This window comes from Equus quagga, chromosome 15 (genome assembly GCF_021613505.1).
Source record: "Equus quagga isolate Etosha38 chromosome 15, UCLA_HA_Equagga_1.0, whole genome shotgun sequence".
Classification (NCBI taxonomy): domain Eukaryota; kingdom Metazoa; phylum Chordata; class Mammalia; order Perissodactyla; family Equidae; genus Equus; species Equus quagga.
In genome coordinates, this window is record NC_060281.1 from 37,595,831 (window position 1) to 37,601,635 (window position 5,805).

General features: G+C 47.3%; 2 non-coding genes across 2 annotated transcripts; both read left to right on the plus strand.

Moving 5' to 3' along the window:
- Positions 1 to 271: 271 nt before the first annotated feature.
- Positions 272 to 343, plus strand: TRNAQ-UUG (transfer RNA glutamine (anticodon UUG)). The gene has a single exon. It is a non-coding gene; the product is annotated as a tRNA-Gln (tRNA).
- Positions 344 to 5,733: 5,390 nt separating this feature from the next.
- On the plus strand, positions 5,734 to 5,805 carry TRNAQ-CUG (transfer RNA glutamine (anticodon CUG)). The gene has a single exon. It is a non-coding gene; the product is annotated as a tRNA-Gln (tRNA).

The window sequence follows — 5,805 nt, forward strand, 5'->3', positions numbered from 1 at the left end:
AGGTCGTTTAGCAAAAATTGTGCCATCCTAAGGATAATTCGTTGTGTAGGACTGTCCTGAACATTGCAGGACTTCCAGGATCTCTGGTCCTGCCCTGTAAAAGCCAGTTGTGCCTCCAGCCATTGAGACAACCAAACACTCACGCATTTTCCAAATGCCCCTCTAGGGGGCAGTGTAGTTTTGTGGAAAACCATTATTTACAAGTTAGGCTCTAATGTCTCGGGGATGAATATTTGTCACAAGAGATACCTGTTACGCTATCCTACTTGTTGGCCCCATGGTGTAATGGTTAGCACTCTGGACTTTGAATCCAGCGATCCGAGTTCAAATCTCGGTGGGACCTTCCCTCTTTTTTTCCACTTCATTTTTCTCCATGCGATCTCGTCCCTTAAAACTAGCATTTTCCCTGTAATCCAGCCCACCATACTTCGGTCATAATGAGCGAAAGTATCGTTGTCAGTCTTCGGAAGTCGGAGCCCATCTCCTGGAGCAAGGCCACGTGCAGAAACCAGTACGGCCAGAAGCAGCCGCCGATCCTGTGACCTGTGCTGAGATCCGGGTGAGGAGCGGCTCGTCTCTCCGTTGCTTCCCCTTGCCTTGATTCCTAGGAAGGAATTTGCGTATGAGTACAAAAGGACTTCCTGTTTTTAAAAGAATAACCATGTTACTTTAAGACTGGAAAAAGGAGTCTAAACCTGAGAAGTGATAAATACCTGATTTGAGGGCGATAAACTTGGAGTGGTTTTGCCCTCCCTCCTGGCTTTACTCTGTCGAACGCTCTCCCAGGATGGCGTCCAAGCCCACACAAGCAGGGCAACTGGCTATGCAGTCCGTGGCCTTAACCACTTTCAAGCCACCTCACTTCACATAGTTGCAAATTTCTTCGATTCTTTTGTAGACTTGCTTTTACAAATGCCTCTCTCTGCGTTTCAGTTAAGTTGATCTGTGTTGTATTGCTCTTCAGCAAGCCCAGAATGAGCAGCTTTTGCTGTCACCCTGGAGCATTCTAATACAAGTCCTTTCCACTTGCTGGGAACAGCTTTCTACATTTTAAAGATTGCTGCCCTAACCTGCCCACATCTCCAGCCTCATTTGTCACCATTCCTGCCACACACACACGTCCCCAAACTATCTTCTGGCCGCCAGCCACGGGAAAAGTATTTCTATTCTTCCATTTTTTTCTGCTCCACATTTTCCACCTGCAAAATGTTTTCGCCTTCCCCTCTCTGCCCTCATGTTACAGGGTCTAACTCTCTACTCATTCCTCAAATATGAACTTACACCTTTCAGTCCTTCTCATTGGCTCTGTTTATCTGGATATCTGGGCTTAAGTGCTCCATCTGTGTTTTCTCAGCACCCTAAAATCCCCTTCTCATACTGATGAGGATTATTTTGGGCTGGTTACTTTTGAAAGCTGCAGACAGGAAGGAAACTCTGAAGGGTGGAATTTGCTTGCCCTTTGCTGAGAGATATTAGATTTGTGAAGGAAGTCTCTATCTGCAGGGGTGTCTCCCTCTCTGCACCAGGAGGAAGGGGGGATGACCTTATCTCTAGAAACTCTTAATGAGGAAGCATAGGACATCTTGACTTAGTCCGATCTGATTCTTATCTAAAGTTATAGGACCACCCAATAACCAGACCCCACCTGCACTGATACCATTTTAACGATTTTTTCATGATTTTTCCTTTGTCTTATAAGGAAATAACTCACATACCTATGCCTTATAAATTTAGCTCTAACCCTCAACACATTGCAGCTCTTACTGCCCATGAATCCTGTCCCCATGCCTGCAGCTCTTACTGCCCATGGGTCCTGTACCCATGTTATTCCACACTGTTCTCTAAATAAAAGAGCACTACTGCCAGACCTTGAGAGTCCAAGAAATCTTTCTTTTGACTCCTCCACTCACCGAGCCCACATCATTTCCACCTCATATTTTTTTTTAAAGATTTTATTTTACTTTATTTTATTCTCCTTTTTCTCCCCAAAGCCCCCCAGCACATAGCTGTACACTCTTCATTGTGGGTCCTTCTAGCCGTGGCATGTGGGAAGCCTCCCCAGCGTGGCCCGATGAGCAGTGCCATGTCTGTGCCCAGGAGTCGAACCAACGAAACACTGGGCCACCTGCAGCAGAGCACGTGAACTTAACCACTCGGTCACAGGGTCAGCCCCCACCTCATATTTTAATTGCTTGTTTAATACTCCCTTGAAGCCAGGTACCTGAGGGTTACTATAGATATTAAACCAACTTGCTGTTTTCCTGTCTAACTGGAGGGGTGACTCAGGGGTCTCAAGGATTTGTGAGCTTGTTTTTCAGAGGATTTCTGAGCTTGTTTTGCAGAAGAAAGAGAATGCCTTCGGAGAGGTTGCGATCACCCAGGACCGGCCATTGGCAGTCGTTGAAGCCCAGAAGTCAGATGACCCAGGGGATTATGGGGTGTGACCCCTTTGTTTCTCTGAAGCTCCTCCTGCCAAACCCCTTAGCTGTATAAACCCCCCTGCTTCTGTTCTTGGGAGGCAGACTTGAGCAACCCCGGGCTCCCACTTACTCGTTTTGGCCAATTTGAATCAATCTGTCTCCATCTCCAAGCACTGATGTCTCACTGTTTGGCTTGCTGCGCACTGGGCACACAAATTTGAGATTAAGAGGTTCAGTATCACCCTCTCTCCTGTTCTAAACAGCAAGTTCTCCTAGTGGAGAGACCAGTACTGTGGCCTTGATCACCTTTCAGCTCTCAGTCCCACAGTCCCTGGCTCCTGTTAGGAGTTCAAAACTACTTGTGGAGTGCATAAACTTTCATCTAATCTGGTCTGATCACCCCAGAACCCGGAATAGCTCATGTCCACGTTTGGTTCCAAACCATCCTGCTCCGTTTCTTCCCAGATTTCTTCTCACTCCTTTTCCTTCAATAATCCCAAATCTATGCCCACTCTGAGACTAAGTATTTGTCCAAGACTGAGCAGAAGTCCCCCTGGAGGTGAATGTCAGCCATGAGTCTGTCTTAATGACCTCGTTCAGTAGCTAACGGTATGGGCGGGGGGCGGGGGGGGGGGGGGATGATAGGAGATTGGACCACTGCTTTTTGAATGTTTTGAATGAAAATTCGCCTTAGGGAAGAAAGTCTCCTTTCACTACATTCTCGTCCTGAAGTCAGCACCTGCCTAGTTTTGTTACCTATTGGCAGTAGGGAGCCCAGTGCCCGCCATGGGCCTAGCCTCTGGAAAGCATTAACTGCATGTTTGTGATTAAATTGAAGATTTTTGACTGCTGCACAGAAAGCGAAGATTTAGGCGAAAGGTGCTCCTGTTTCCTTTCTGAGGGTGCAGGAAGGAGACATTCGCCTCTGAACTCTGCACTTATTCATCCCCTACTGCGTGTGGCTCTCATCACTGTTCGCCTAAGGGTGGGATGCTGGCAGGGCTGGAGGATGTGGTCCGGGAGAAACGCAGATGTGTTGTCTCTGCCGGACCCAGCTGCTACTGCTCAAGTCACAGGCACTTCCTGCACATGGCGCACATTTGTTAACCTATCAGAAGGCCTCAGGGTCAAGGCCATGGGAACTATTTTTCCCTTTGGCATTGGAAAATGTGATTGAACTAGTGTGTTCATCCCTGGTTGGTTTTGTCGAGGGACTGGAAATCTATAGGCTTTCCCCAAGAAGATTTAAAATCATCTCCTTTGTAAGGACCTGTTCCTTGTTTCCACCAGGCTTTGACAGTTTGGTATCTCCCCTGGAGAATTTTATCCTCTCTTCTGAGGATTTCCCATCTCCTCTGCACAAGAAACAAACGGTCCTTGCCCATTCTCAGTCTGTTCTAGGCTTGAGAAAAACTCTCAACCCAGCTTTCCAGAGAAGAACTGAAGGGGAGGAAACTTTTTCCCTTTTTCCCTTCTAGGTTCTTTGGCTAGTCTAATAATTAAGTTGACTTAAGATAGATTAATAGGAGAAAAACAAATTTAATTTCATACATATAGGAGCTCATAAAAATATGAAACTCAACCAAGTAACCAAAGCAGGCAGCTTTTATACATTTTAGATAAGGAAACAATAAATTTGTGAAGAATTGACAAAGAAATTTGGGCTTGGGGTAGTAAATTAGTGAAGAAGTAACAATATTCATTTATACAGCATTCTGGGTCCTAAATTCCTGTCTGGTGTTAAGGATATCTCTCTACCTCCTGGTACAGGGAGGGTATCTTTCATATGGGAGATTTATTTCGTGCTTTCAAGGGGACAAAAGAGAGTCAAAGCGTCCTTCTTGGACCTGCTGATTCTGAAGTAACTTTAATTCAAAATAACCAATATGCCAGAGTCGCACACTGTGGGGTGACATACTCTGCTCTGCTCCGGAACTAATTTAAAGACTTTGTCCAGTAAGAGCCATCTTGCAAAAATCTCGTTGCAAGGGAATCCTGCAGGAAGTCTGGTATTTACAGGGAGAGTTACAGAGTTGTGGGGAATTTTGTTGTGTATTTGGGGTGTTTTGGCGGGGTGGGGGGGGGGGGTTGCGCTTTACCGTCTGTGTCCACAAGAGGGCGCGCCGTCCTCTAAACCGCCTTCAGTGCCGCTTCGCTTAAAATCTGAAGTCCTGGGAGGCAGCCCCAATCCGCAAGCCTCGAAATTCAATTTCCACTAGGCCGGCTTTCATCTGGCAGGCATTGAATCGCGGTACACTACTTGGAGAAAAATGGGTTCCCCTATACCATTAAGGCAGTTACCGAAGCACTCACTCCTAAATTTATGCGGCTGAGTATCTTTGCGCTTCGAGCCAGCCAAACGCCAGCAGGGGAGTTTATAAAGATACCGCGTTAGGACGCGACTCAGAACATTCAGAACATTCACCAAGATCCATCACAGAAACTGACTTGTGTCGTGGGTTTTCATAAAGAGTAGGCCTGCATGTGTGTGCGGGAAACCGATATGGCAGGTGGGGGTGGGGAAGGTTCTTTGTGTCCATTCGGAAGTCTCCCAGCGCGTATTTTCCCCTGGTGAAAGGGGAGCAGGAGGACCGGAGGGCTGTGCTCTGACCTGAGAAAACCCCCGAGGGGCCTTGCCTTCCCCCACCCCCTCGCTTCACCGGCCCCCGCTCCGAGCTGCGCTCCCAGGGCTGCAAGGTCCTCCTCCAGCCTCCGCGTCCAAATACTTTTCTTTCAGTTTTCCCTAAACACCAATGTCTCCCCCGTGAGTTTGGTAAAATCTTTCCATAACGCATCCGCAAAAGCAACATACACCACCTAACTGAAAGACGATTTTCCGTGAAAGCCATAGGATCTCATAAAGTAGTGAAAGATCTCAGGTCTGCCTCAGGTTCCTCACCTGTGAAATAGTGATCATGGTCCCCGTCTCACAGGGAGATTGTGAGCCTGAGGTGAGGTAACAGTACAAAACACTTGTCACAAAACCTAGCCCTCGGTAAGGGCTCAATCCTGTTTAACGATCTCATTTGTTTTCCAGTGTGGAAAGGAATGGAGGCCGCGGAGCGCAAGTTCCGGAACCACTCGGGAGGAGATGCAGGGGTGGAGGGGAGGATTCCTGACGTTTGAAAGTCAAGATTTCACTTTAAGACTCTAGGTAAAGGATGTTTGGGTGCAGGCATGTGACAGGTAAGCGTCCATGACTTAACCCCAGAGGAGGAAAAGCAGAATGTGCTTATACATTTTAGACAACCAGATCAGGGGACTCAGGAAGAACTATATCATCAAAGAATTTATGAAACACTGGCAGTCAGCAGGCCCCATGGTGTAATGGTCAGCACTCTGGACTCTGAATCCAGCGATCCGAGTTCAAATCTCGGTGGGACCT